This window comes from Gopherus evgoodei, chromosome 1, assembly GCF_007399415.2.
Source record: "Gopherus evgoodei ecotype Sinaloan lineage chromosome 1, rGopEvg1_v1.p, whole genome shotgun sequence".
Classification (NCBI taxonomy): domain Eukaryota; kingdom Metazoa; phylum Chordata; order Testudines; family Testudinidae; genus Gopherus; species Gopherus evgoodei.
Window position 1 is genome coordinate 237,927,398 of NC_044322.1, and position 14,582 is coordinate 237,941,979.

Consider the following 14,582-nt stretch of genomic DNA (forward strand, 5'->3'; position numbering starts at 1 on the left):
ATTTCCTACAATCCTTCAATTCCTGAGTACCACAAGTTCTTCCCAATGCAAAACCATGAATACTTTTTAATCCTCTTTGAACATTAGGGCTTACTTCATTCAGTGGCATCTACAACCACTATCTCAGTTTACACACACACCTCCATGCCACAGTTTTCTTATATAGGTAGATACTTATAATTTATCCTTTCAGCCAAACAAATCAGAAGTCCTTCCCTCTGGGACATCGGAAGTCCAATACAAACAAAGAATTTATACAAGCCATATCCTCCAGTTCTTGTTCCCTGAGGTACCATTCTACAGTGCAATGACCCACCAGATTGGACTGGTCAGTTCACAAATACAAATACAAACAAAGCTCTTCCTTCAATCTTCCCTAGAAGGTCTACCCATCTACTCCGCCTAGCTCCTTTCACAGCCCTTTCCAGAAATCAAGGGTGTTCTTGTCTTTCTCACCAAAGTCACCAGCAGCCCTTCCTCCCCCAGATCTGATCAGAGGAGAGGCCTAAATACATCTACTTGCTCCCTGAAGGTCTCTCACTTCACATTAGAGCTGATCAGAAATCCCACATTTTCCCCCATAAAAATTTCCTTTGGACAGTTTTACCCGAAATTTGGGAGGTTTCTGAGAGTTTTTTCCCCAAGAAAATGAAAAAAATTGTTTATTTTTTACTTAAAATGACATTATGTTTTTTGTAAACACTTTTCACACTGTTTTCCATCTGGAAAATTTTTGAAAACAATAAGAGAGTGAGTGAAAATAGATGTTTTCCCCCCAGCTGGTCTCTAAAGAGCCAGGACGTCCTTATGACACCTCTGTATAAAAATATTGTTTCCACTTTCGTAATAATTTGTGGCCCCTTTATTTATTTGTGATAACAGTTTAATTTGTTACGTTCAGCTAAGTTGGTTCAGCCTTTCAGTTTTTGTAGCTGAAGCATTACTGACGTAGAGGGCATTTTTGTGCAATTTAAGGGAAAAGTAACAGAGAGGACTGAAAACATGACTTGCAAGAACTGTTTAACAAGCAATCAGAATCACCAGATGGATATCCCCTTTATCGCTAATCCAAAACAAAACTGTTTTTCAGTACCATCTGGAGCCAATGAGAGATGCATTTTAGGTCCACAAATCCAGAGTTTTCAAAATACTAACTGACATAGCAACTTCCTTTTTTTCCTGATACATTCACTTCTACCCCAGACCCCCCAGCAAAGCATTCATTTTATAATTCAGAAACCTCAGATCAACCTCAGGAATGATATTTTGGCACAATTATGAGATATTCTCCACTAGGGAGCTATCTATGGACCATCTGCAGATACAGATGTGTTGGCTCCTTTATGTGTAAACAACTTTGATGATAAAATTCTACTGATTAATTGTCTTGAGGCCAGCCACTCTGAAATCTACTGTATAGAAACCACATAATCCTTTTAACAGGGGGAGGGTGGGGAGAGCTTTCATAAGTGAGCAAATCTAAAAAAAAAAAACCAGAACATTTATGCATATACTTAGCCAGTATCTTTCCATATTCTTTTTGTCACTGTTGAAGTGTGTGTACTGAAGTGTCTCTCTCTCTAAGAGTTTTCAGCATTTCCTCATGGCTGATCCTGCCGTGAAGCCAGAATCATGCGTTTATTCATTCATCTGTCTCTCTCAGGGTTTTTATTCTGCTACCAATCACTATAGTAACTGAGCACCCTTCATATAAAGTCAATAGCCTTAGTGGACTTCCTGGAGTCTTTGGCACTTCTCCCTTTTTCAGGACTTTATTTTTTTTAAGGTTGATCAGTTTCAAGATTTTTTATTTATTTATTTATTTATTTAGGTCGGTTTGATTGGTATTTTTGGGGGGTGTCAATATTGTGAATGTCATTCCTGTGATGAAATGGTCTTTTTGAAGAAGACTGCACTTTTGGATGGGAGTGGGATATCACATTTATCTAGAGCATTCTCACTTATTGCAAAGGGTGAAGACGGCCAGGAGAAGTGACAGACTGGGAAGTACTTGCAAGGCATGCTCCAAGGGCCTAGTTTAATTTCCTTTGATCTCAATGGAAAGACTCCCATTGACTTCAAGTCCCTAGAGGCATAATGTTTTCTCAATAATTAGTTAACATGGAAAGATCAATTTTTAAGAAATGTATAAATGTTATTGTTTGTTTCAAAGAGCTATTGAAAAGAGTGTCCCACTCCCCCAGGCTCTGGTGTCTCTGACAATCTTTAAATAGAGAAAAGAAGGAGGAGTACTTGTGGCACCTTAGAGACTAACCAATTTATTTGGCCATAAGCTTTCGTGGGCTATAACCCACTTCACCAGATTCATGGAGTGGAAAATACAGTAGGAAGAGATATATATACATACACAGAGAACATGAAAAGATGGGGGTTGCCATACCAACTCTAACAAGACAAATAAATTAAGGTGGGCTATTATCAGCAGGATTTTAAAAAAAGCTTTTGTAGTGATAATCAGGATGGCCCATTTCAAACAGTTGACAAGAAGGTGTGAGTAACGGGGGCGGGGGGGGGAGGAGGGGAATTAGCCTGGGGAAATAGTTTTTAGTTTGTGTAATGACCCATCCACTCCCAGTCTTTATTCAAGCCTAATTTAATGATGTCCAGTTGCAAATTAATTCCAGCTCTGTACGTTTCTTGTTGGAGTCTGTTTTTGACTTTTTTTGTTAAGAATTGCAACTTTTTAGGTCTGTAATGAGTGGTCCAGGGAGGTTGACGTGTGAAACCTTTAAATGGAGAACAATCCCGTTAAGTTAACACACCCTCTCAATAAACTCTTTGGATAACACGAAGATTAAACCCTTTCCAACAGACCCCCTCATAAATCCCACAAATCTCCCTCCTCCCTCAAAGCCAAGGAGGAAGAGCTGGGTGTTCTTTATTGGTCAGAAAACGCAGACTATTTTGGACCATCACAGGAGCAAATTCCAAAGGCTGGGAATGGGCCCTATATGAAGAAACCCTGACAGTAATCCCCTCTTTTATACTAATGGGACTCCAGTTCTAGCATCTCTGCTGACCACAACCATGGCAGCATGGAAGCGAATGAGAGAAACTTTTTAGGGTATGTCTACATTTCAAGCTGAAGGTGTAATTTCCAGCATGGGTAGACATACCCACACTAGCTCTGAACAAACTAGCACACTAAAAACAGAAGTGTAGCTGTAGCAGAGTGAACAGCAGGAGGAGCTAGCCTCCAAAGTACATACCTAGCCTTTCTGATGGGAATTTGCTCCCGCAATGGTCCAAAATATGGCACATCTGGAAGTGCAGACATATCCTTATATACGAAGGTTCTAGGGCATTTAGGGCTAGAACCAATATTTTAAATTCTACCAGTGAGACCACAGGCAGTCGTTACAGAGCACCGTGCTTATGGAGAGACCCTTTGCTTAACACACGGGCTGGCCCATTCTGCACTAACTTCCCTTTCCAGTTTAATTTAAGACATAACCCCAGACAAAATATGTTATATTCCTCCATGGTGACAGATGACAGTCACAAGATCCGCATCCTGGATGATATGCTATGAAAGTATCTCTTTAAGGGAACAGGGCAGCAGAAGCCCAAGAGGTGCGGATGGCTCAGGCCCACACTAAGAGCCTGAGACTGAATACTTTGTCTAGCACAGATATCACTACTACTCAGTTGGTGCCATCACATTCTTTTATGTAGTGTAGGTTGAGGCGTGTCACTTTATTTTCAAGACAGAAAACACCAGGAAGTCTTTTCTCACCTTTTGCAGGTCACTTCTTATCCTCACTCCACCATCTGTAGCACTCCGTGGTGTCCTGTGGTACTGGAAACTTTGAATTACTACACTGAGCTGAGACTCAGTACCAAAGTAAAACCTAGCAGTTGTCCGCTTCATTGAATATATCAAGCTGGGCTGTTAGCTCAGAAAGAACTAACTGAATACTCTTTAGTATGTGTCACGGTTTAAGGTTTATTTTTATGTTACTTTGCTCCCCAAAGCCAGAGCATTCTATTTCACAGTCTAAGGCTTAATTTCTCAATAACTACACACGATGTTAACCTTCTGCCCATTATCTAGGTGTTCAGAGAAAAACAGCCAATTACAAAGCCATCTTTTCTTTTAACCCTTTTCTTGAGTGACTGAAATGTTAACTGTGCGATGATTAAAATGTTCTTAGATTATTTATAAAGCCTTCTGTATTATCAAGTCAATTTCTCAACCAAACACTGGTAGAACAAAGAGAAAGGGAGAGGGGAAGGAAAAAGAAGAGGCACTCCATTCTATTGTCTGTTGACATTTTCAAGATAAATGGCAGCTTCAGACTGAGGTTATGTATCAGTGGACCCTTTCCTTGGGCAAGCAGAGTCCCTATCTCAGTCACTTATATGACCCCTTATTACTATAGTATCTGAACATCTCACAATGTTTAGTGTATTTACCCTCACAATTCACCTCTAAAGAAGTGCTATTATCCACATTTTACAAATGGGGACACTGAGGCACAGAGAATCTAAGTGACTTATCCAAGGTCATACAGGAAGTCTGTAGCAGAGCAGGGGCTTGACTTCAGGTCTCCACAGTGCCCTAACCATCAGTCCTCTTGATCCTCCCTGGTCCATCTGAGGTCAAGTTACAAGCCTGGAAGGGTTGTGAGGGCCAGTTGCCAGACAGAGCTTCCTCCTCTCTTCAAGTGGAAGGAACCAGCTAAGACAGCAATGGATGAATAGACAAAGATCAGATTCAGATAAAACCAAATAAAATCCAAGACTAATATCAACAGTTTAGAAGAGATACACAACTTGGAGCAAAAAATGAAGAAAAGCAAAGAAAAAGGCACTGTCAACATCATTTACGGGGGGTATGTAATTTTTCAACAGCACTCCAGAATTTATTTATTTTTTTACAGAGGTACTAAAATCAATTAAAATAATATTTGATGCATAATAAACTTGGAAATTTCTCTTAGGAATAACTAGGAATAATTTGCTGCTGCTGCTATTTTCCTATACCCATATCTAATATTTTTCTTACATTCTTAGGCAATCCTAAAAAAGTTTTCATTTTATAGCCGCTATCATTTCAAAGATTTCTTCTGTTTTTCTACAGATGATACCAGTTCCAGTGGTATTCCCTATTTTAAGTGTGGAGAATATATCTCAAATCATTGGAATCTTTGAAAACAGAACAAAATTGGGAAGTATGCTCACTGTCCCTTTAAAAAAAATCCTAATAATATCTTGACTATATCAGTCAGCTTGTTTAGACTTCATAATGTTTCCACCTTATGAATCCACCCAGGTTCAGAACATTTATCTCAGCAGGCTGCAGAACTTTCCATTTGTCTTTATTACATGAAGCTGGATCATTCTAATTTCTTGTTTACAGGCCACTTAGGTCAGTTTTGTATGCAGTTGACTGAATCCAGTGATGGGAATGCTCATTAGTATTAGCATATCCAACAGAGCTGAGGCCCCGCTGCAAAGTTCAGCTAAGTTTTGTAAAGTTCTTATCAAGGGATTTTCTCTTTGAGTTCATCTCTAATAGACAAGCAATAGAAACATACATCAGTGTAACTTCCTGCAGGACTTTCAAAAGTTAACCATTGTTTGTTCAACACCACCCTAGGAAACTGGGGGACTGAATGGTACAGACTGATGATAATAGGCTATGAAGAAGTGGCGGCAAAGAACTTACAACACAAAATTACTTAAGACATAAAAGGCATTTAGACAGCTTCTACTTTCCAAACTGACATGACTGAAAAGAAGCCTGGTCTCAGACCACAAAATGCACAATTAGCCTGTGGAACTCACTATCACTAAATGAGGCTATGATCTCAGCAGAATTTTTAAAAATAGACATTTATATGGATAACAAGAATATCCAGAATTAAAATAATGAATTAAAAATGAACAAGAGTTTTGGAAGCTACATAGCGACCCTCAAGCTTCAGGGCATAAGCCAACCTATAATTGTTGAGGGTTAGGAGGGAATTTTCCCTGGGCGCAGTTATCCCATAAATGCCTACTGTAGGGTTTTTTGCATCATCCTCTGAATTATCTAGTATTAAGCCACTGTTGGCGGCAGGGTACAAGACTGTAGAAACCACTGGTCGGATATGATATGAAAAGTCCTGTGACTGTCTGACTGAATAGCCTAGGGGATATCAAGCGATCAGGCCCTGTGCATTAAAGCAGTTTAATCTGCTTTAACGGGCTTCTCAGCAGGCATAAGGATATGCATGTGAGCCCTGCAGAGAGCACCTCTAGCTATTTAAAGTACTTATATAGCCCAGATTATCTCAGAATCTGAGCACCCATAAAATATATGGCAGAAACCGGCTATTTATAAATAAGGCTGTTTGTCACACCCCAGCAGTTGTGCCCAAGAAACTAAACCTGTGGTAGCCAGAAAGAGAGCAGGTACTCTAAGCTGGGGAGGGATGGCTCTAAACGAGTGTCCTTATAGCGCTCAGTGTTCACTGGGTTGAGTGGGGGGGGGACCAGATAAGCTGTAAACATGCAAATATCTTTGAAAGTCCTTTGAACCAATTTTTAAAAAAATATTGTTTCAGCTGAGCTTGTAAACTTTTATTTTAACTTTGGGAAACAGTTTACATATTCCTCTGGTATAGGAAGATGTCACAACATGCTGGGATGAGTGTGACATTTTCTATACAAGCAGACCCAACACAGATAAATCACACTCCTCCATAAACAAACATTCCTGCTTAGAAACAAATCTGTTTACATGGCGAAACCTGCGATGGGACTAGAATTTGGATCTCCAGGTTCTTAGACTAGTTGTTCCTGCAACAAGCTGTAGCAGCCTCAATAGTCCAGACAGCTAAGGCTCTGGGGGGCAGGGACCATTTTTTGTTCAGTGTTTACACAAAGCCTAGAGTGCAATGGTGTCCTGGCCCCTAACTGGGGTTTCTAGGCACTACTGCCATATGTGTGATAATATACTGGATCAGGAACTTCTGTTACAGCACCATGTTATATGTTATTGCATTATGCTTCCAGATCAAGAAAGGTTTCTAATATGGCTTGCTTATCCAGTACAGAAAGGACAAAACTTTGTTCGAACTGCATTTCAATATGTGCTCTAGCCTAACCCCTTCACCTTGTGCTATCTTTAACAAAAAAACAAACCTTCTGATTGCACCTGTAATTTCTGTTTTTCAACAGGTGTCTCAAAATGGCAGTGGGCTGCGGCGGATAAGATTGGAGTTTGTCGTTCTAGTGACCTTGCATAAGCTCTCTGCTAACTTACATTAAAAATGGAGGATGGTAGAGGAAAGTTTTCGGCAGCTTTTTCCTGACCATTTTCTTGCGGGGGTTCACGGCCTCAGTTAAAAATAAGGGTAGTAAATTGCATGGAAATGTAAACAGCAATGAGAAGAGTTAAGATGTGAAGTCCTAGGGTATGTCTACATCTACAATTTTGCAGCACTGGTTGTTACAGCTGTATTAGTACAGCTGTATAGGGCCAGCGCTGCAGAGTGGCCACACTTACAGCAACCAGCGCTGCAAGTGGTGTTAGATGTGGCCACACTGCAGCGCTGTTGGGCGGCTTCAAGGGGGGTTCGGGGAACGCGAGAGCAAACCGGGGAAGGAGACCAACTTCGCCGCGGTTTGCTCTCGCGTTCCCCCAACCCCCCTGCAAACCGCAGGGAAGGAGACCTGCTTGCTCGGGGATTCGGGGAACGCGAGAGCAAACCGCAGGGAAGGAGACCTGCTTGCACGGGGGTTCGGGGAACGCGAGAGCAAACCGGGGAAGGAGACCAGCTTCGCCGCGGTTTGCTCTCGCGTTCCCCGAACCCCCCTGCAAACCACAGGGAAGGAGACCTGCTTGCTCGGGGGTTCGGGGAACATGAGAGCAAACCGGGGAAGGAGACCTGCTTGATTACCAGAGGCTTCCTCAGGTATGCTGGGATACCTGCTTATTCCACGGAGGTCAAGAAAAGCGCTGGTAAGTGTCTACACTTGATTACCAGCGCTGGATCACCAGCGCTGGATCCTCTACACCCGAGACAAAACGGGAGTACGGCCAGCGCTGCAAACAAAGAGTTGCAGCACTGGTGATGCCCTGCAGATGTGTACACCTCCTAAGTTGCAGCGCTGTAACCCCCTCACCAGCGCTGCAACTTTGTGATGTAGACAAGCCCTTTGTCTCGGGTGTAGAGGATCCAGCGCTGGTGATCCAGCGCTGGTAATCAAGTGTAGGCACTTACCAGCGCTTTTCTTGACCTCCGTGGAATAAGCAGGTATCCCAGCATACCTGAGGAAGCCTCTGGTAATCAAGCAGGTCTCCTTCCCCGGTTTGCTCTCGCGTTCCCCGAACCCCCGAGCAAGCAGGTCTCCTTCCCTGCGGTTTGCAGGGGGGTTCGGGGAACGCGAGAGCAAACCGCGGCGAAGCTGGTCTCTTTCCCCGGTTTGCTCTCGCGTTCTCCGAACCCCAGTGCAAGCAGGTCTCCTTCCCTGCGGTTTGCTCTCGTGTTCCCCGAATCCCCGAGCAAGCAGGTCTCCTTCCCTGCGGCTTGCAGGGGGGTTCGGGGAACGCGAGAGCACACCGCGGCGAAGTTGGTCTCCTTCCCCGGTTTGCTCTCGCGTTCCCCGAACCCCCCTTGAAGCCACCCAACAGCGCTGCAGTGTGGCCACATCTAACACCACTTGCAGCGCTGGTTGCTGTAAGTGTGGCCACTCTGCAGCGCTGGCCCTATACAGCTGTACTAATACAGCTGTAACAACCAGCGCTGCAAAATTGTAGATGTAGACATACCCAAAACGGGAGTACGGCCAGCGCTGCAAACAGGGAGTTGCAGCGCTGGTGATGCCCTGCAGATGTGTACACCTCCTAAGTTGCAGCACTGTAACCCCCTCACCAGCGCTGCAACTTTGTGATGTAGACAAGCCCTTTGTCTCCTCTTTCCCAGCTCAAGTAACTTCCCCCTAGGCTATAGAGTTGGGGGAGGGGTTCCGTCAATCATTCTCCGTTTTCTTTCCTGATGGTGTTTGCATCACTGCAGATTTGTCATCAAAATTTTTTTTACTCACATTAGGCTCACTCTATCAATTCATTTTTCATCAGCCAACAATGAAAATTAAAGTCATGCTCAAAGTTTGTATTCTGCGTTTTGCTTTTTGTCATTTCAATGAGATTTTTACAAAATAAAGGTTTAAAGCGCCTATTAACCTGAAAACTTCTGACACAACTTTAACCAGGGAATCAACTTGAGCTTTGCTAATAATGGCTTTTTTCAGTTTGCTGACAAGTCCAAAAAAATTGTAAACAATTTTTACTTTGGGTTGAACTGAAAACAATTTTTTAAATTTATATTTTTTTTAAATATTTTTTGGCAAATGGAAAAGCCAAAAAAAGCCAAGTCAAGCCTAAACTTTTGGGCACTTTGACAGAAGTAAAGAATGACTAGAGGAGGAGGAGGCCCTTCCTTATAATCCTTAGCCCCAAGGTTATGGTCCTAGGAAACCAGTGTTCAGTTCCTCCCTGCTCTTTACGTGAGAAGGAATTTGAACATGGGTTACTGTAATGAGGTGGACTGACCCTTCCCAAACACAGAGGAAGAGGGTGGTTCCAACCCCTCTAGGAGGTGGAGCCTTACCTCCTAGCTCTGCCCCTGCAAGCCAAGGGGTGGGGCCAGAAGTATAAAGGTGGGACCTGGAAGCTCAGTAAGGGCCCAGCCACTGGATGGGACAGACGTGTCCCCTAAGCACTCGTGCTGTGAGGTGGCAACAGGCCCGCAGAGTGCAGACGACTGGACCACCTGGACTCCTAGACAACCTGACTCCATAGAAGACAGACGACTGGCCCGGACCACTGGCTGGCCCAACTCTGGCAGAGCTTTTGCTGGCAACTGAGGCCCCCGCCGATCACCTTACCTCACCAGACCAGCAGGTACCCTTGGATGGGGAGAGTGCAAGTGGCCATGGGGTAGTAGACCACTGTCTGGCTGCAATGCTGGCAGAGGGTGAGTCAACGTGTTGCGGTTTGGATACTCGCTGATGTGGTGGCAGACTCCTCCACCACCCTTAGGGCCCTGGGCTGGGACGTAGGGGAAGGGGAGGGCCTCCATCCCCCCTGCCACCCAAGTGGTGGGTGACAGTCTCCCCATCCCTCAGGCTAGCTGAAGGAAAGCTTGAGTTAACTGACTTTGTTTGCAGCCCCACCTGAGGGCAGGTTGGAGCTGCGTGACTTTGTTTCCTGTCCCGCTCTGCACCAGAGGCAAGGTTGATTGACTATTTGTAGCTCCACCTGAGTGAAGGCTTGAGGAGGTGCTAGAGCTGGAGGGAGGCAGTGAGGGCAAGAAAAGGCAGCAGGTCCAACCTCCTTGCCAGTGATGAGTGACCATTTCAGACTGTAGTTTGCCTCTGAGAGAAGGGGCTCGATGATGACTGGCAGTAGCCACTGAGGCAAGGTGGGTATAGGGGGTTGGGGTTCCCCTGGGAGGGGAGACCCAGAGTGTGGGGACACTGGCATGGGGTAAGGGACACCGTGGTCCAGGAGGGATGTGGGGCCTGAACTGGTGGGGATAAAGGGACTGCAGAGGGGCAGGTAAGGGCAGGGAAAGAACCGGCCAGAGGAGGGCACTCCTGAGGTGGATGAGCTAATTCCCAGACTGACCAGCAGGTGGCGCTGCGGCAGTGAGTGCCCCACCTGGCTACAATCACCTACATTTCAAGAGAGTTGGTTAGCCACCGAACTAGAGAGTATTCTGGCCTGGGGTTTCTCAGTCTCTCCTGTTGAAGCTTTTCCACTTTTTATATATAAATACATAGTCACTGCAGCAGGGTCTTGAACTTAGGGCATTCACCTAGGATTAGGGAGACCAAACGACCAGGCTCACTGTCTTTCCCTAGTGCCTCCATAAGAGTCACTTAACAGATAATGTGACAGTAGATGGTGCTCAAGAGTATTAGCACACTTCCTAGGTTATGCAGGATCAATAAAACTTGTTGCGCACAGCAACTCGCTTCTTGCCATTGTAGAGCTTTACAGAAAGCTCTTAAAAAGCTAAACATGCCAGCACAGACATGGCTAAAGACTTAATTGCACTGACCTAGCTATCCTTCCAAGAATCAAAATCGCTTTTGTGACAGAGAATTAATATACATGTAACCCTTCTGCCCTTCTGAGTTGGCAGCAACAAGGGCCAGGTTCAGTATCCAGGGGTTCCGCTTCAATAACCCAATGCCAAACCAGCTTTAGCCCCCACCCAGTGACCTGGGAAAATCTTACACACACTCCTAGGCACCTCAAAGAGGCAATGCTTCCCCTCTCGCAAGCACAGAGTCACGGTGTAGCAGAAAAGGTTTAATACATGAGATAAACAACAAACACTAAATTGGGAAAACACCTCAACTAGAGTTCATAGACCAAACCGTGAGCAAAGACCCACCCCAGGAAATTGGGCTGTGTCCTCTTTCCTGGGCTCTTGAGTCCAGCAACCCCCAAATCACCCACAGTCCCAAAAGTCCCACAATCCAAAAGTCTCTGTCCTGGGTCAGTGCAGCCCCAAAGTTCGAGAGTCTATCTGCAGAGGTCCCTCCCCCCCCAGCCTGGGTAGAAAGGGGCACCTTACGTGGTCCGGGGCCAACTGCCCTGCCGCTCCGTGGGTTCTGCTCCCACCTTCTCCATGAACTGCTCCGCTTTACCAGCCGCTCCACTCCGCTCCTCCAGCCGTCCTCAGAAACTGCTCCGCTCCACCAGCTGCTCTGCTCCACCAGCCGTCCTGTGAGCTGCTCCAGTTGTCCCTGCAAACTGCTTGGCTCTGCAGGCCGCTCCACCCCTCCCACAGCTACTCCGCTCCGCCAGCCGCTCCGCTGCCACCAGCTGTCCCATGATCCGCTCTAGCCGTCCCCACAACTGCTCCACTCCGCCAGCTGCTCTGTTCCACAGTATAGCTTCAGGCTCCCCCGCTAGTTAGCACAGTACTCAGTGCTCTCAGCTCAGTAATTTCAGCTCATAGTAGGGGAGCCCCAGTGCTAGTGCACCATTAGCCAAAAGTGAGTTCAGCTCAGTAACCTGTATCTGGATTCTTAAGGGAATAAAAAATCAACTCTGACATTCCACAGTGGAGAGAGGGGGATGTGCAATTGGTGTTCCAGGCCCTCACAAGGGACCCATACCATCAGGTACACACACCAGTCCCCAACCTCTCTCCCTTCATGGGGTTTTGGAACCCATGTCCCATGTTTAGCAAGTACCACCCAACTGAGGTTGAGTCATCTCTGTCACAAAGCAGTCCCACAGCTCCCCATTCACACAATCAGGGTGACAAACTTTTTTTTTCCTGCCCCAATAACAAAGAAATTGGGGATCCCAGAGCTCTTAAAATAACCAGCCCAGTCTGCTGTGGGCTTATGCTAAGTGGAGGGTGGATGCCAATGCAAATCTTTCCCCATTCTTTGAAATTCTTGGAATTCTTTCCACATTCCCTACAATTCACCACCAGATGTGAGGGTAGCGCTCATCCTGACTCTGCTTACATACATGACTTAACTTTTAATAAATTTGAAAGCTCAGTTTTCTCATATGCACTACTGGAAACAAAGCATGGGTTTTACAAACTTTTGAAACATGACACACTAGGAGTAAGAGGTTTCCACTATACTTAAAAAATAAAAAAAAGTCTGGCAAGTAAATTAGTCCCACACATACAAAAATGTCTTTTCTACTCACAATACCACAAGTCTTCTCCAAAGGGGGCACACACACATACATCCAACAGTTGGTCAAATCTTTTAACATGAATCGATTTCCAACATCTCTCTCTTTTAGTTTAAGGAGCTTTCAGTAAAGCCAATGACAAAAATTTCACTGGCTGCCCACTTTTGCTGAAATGTATAATAAGCTTAAGCAACATGCCTCACTCTAGATTCAACTGTCTGCCAAGAGCGAACAAACTTTTCTAGACAATCTGTTATTTTACTGACTGCAGTCAGTAAAGCCTGTTGCACCATCTGCTCTGTGGAAAGTACAAGGTATGTGTTTTACATGGGTTCTCAATTAGAGATGGGCCAGAGTCAAAATTCCTGCTGTGGGGATCCACTGAAAAGGAGTTTCAACAGCAATTTCCAACCTTCTAGCTTCATGGCAAAGCATCCTAGACAAAGCACTTCCATAACAATGCTATTCTTTTCTATACCCTTGAAAGCGATCTGTTACAACACACCCAGTCAGCAATCTTATCAGAACCATGAAGGACTAAGGGAGCATGAGCCAGAACTGCCTTCTTATCATTCCAACTAGTCCATTACTGGGGCTATTCCTGTAGGTAAGTAAATAGTTGGATTCACCAATACTGATTTGAGGTACATTCATTTTCTAGGGCATCAGGAAGGGAGTTTGCACTGCCATTACCTGAGCTTTAAGTGTCCTGGTGGTAAACTGGGGGCTTCAGTCTCAAAGGGTGTTCAGCCAATTACATTCACCACCATTAAAGTAATATGAAGTCCATCATAAAAGCTGACAAATACAGAGAAAAAATGTTTGAGACCAGAGGTATTAATTACATTGAATCATGAGGTAAAACCAAAATGGAATCTATTTGCTTTCTCATGTGATCCACGAGCCTCCCATTCCCATCCCCACCATATGTCATATGAAAGACATGACTTAGATCTACTATGATGGGGCATGGACAGATAACATTCAATTTTGATAACCCTGAAGTTAGCCAGGGCTAATGCGTAATGGTTTGGGTAGTCCTTTGAGACATCCAAAACCAGGAATAAATTTGCATCCATTGGAGTGCGATGGCACACAAGTCATGTTGAAGATACAGAATAGGGCTCATGTAAATTTTCTATCAAAGCAGGTTTTTGATGGAAAATAAGGTTTGTAACTAAAAATTTTCACCAAAAATGGCCATGGAAATTTTTTATTTTTTGTCAAAGAAATGAATACTCAGAACCGGAAATATTTTTTTCCTGAAATGCCACTGCAGTGCCTCACCAGAGTTGCGGTTCAGTTGCTTCATGCTCCCATTCTTCTCTATGGATCAGGCTCCTAAGCCAGACTTCATCTCCCATAATGCACTGCAGTCATATGACTTTCCATGATGTACCCCTCAACAAGAGGGAGACCATGGTGCATCATGGGAGATGTAGTGTGACCAGGAATCCCAGCCTATAGAGCAGAAGGAGAGCCTGAAGCATGGGTACCCATGAGGCATTATTTTGGAATCAAAATACTTTTATTTTTAATTTTTCACCAAAAATTCCAAATTTTCCATTGAGAAAAAAATCATTTTCTGGCCTACTGTACTTAATACTTACCTTGTTTCATATAATTTCAGAGGCTATGGGTCTTTTCCACCTAGCTGGGTGAGATGTCATAGATTTTAATTTGAGAAAGGCTCTCTAGAAATGTCTCTGGATGAAATCCTTAAAGTCTTCCACTTTGCTTAGTTGCTGAAGTTGAGGGGCTCAGGACACACTTGTTTTAATGGGGTGAGAGAAAACCCAAGTTTGGGAGCCTGCAGTCACTGGGCTGTGAACAAAAACAATCAATGAAAAAAAGGTATTCTGATGTTTTTTAAACCAAAGTACAAAGGAGGGAA

At 44.4% G+C, this 14,582-nt stretch overlaps 1 protein-coding gene across 1 annotated transcript in view; it reads right to left on the reverse strand.

The window, feature by feature from the left end:
* Positions 1-12,462: 12,462 nt before the first annotated feature.
* LOC115638327 (gamma-parvin-like) overlaps positions 12,463-14,582 on the reverse strand; it is a 38,656-nt gene continuing 36,536 nt past the window's right edge. Inside the window, 2 exon segments of the mRNA XM_030539927.1 lie at positions 12,463-13,486; positions 14,299-14,512. The gene's annotated coding sequence lies outside the window, so the exon portion shown is untranslated.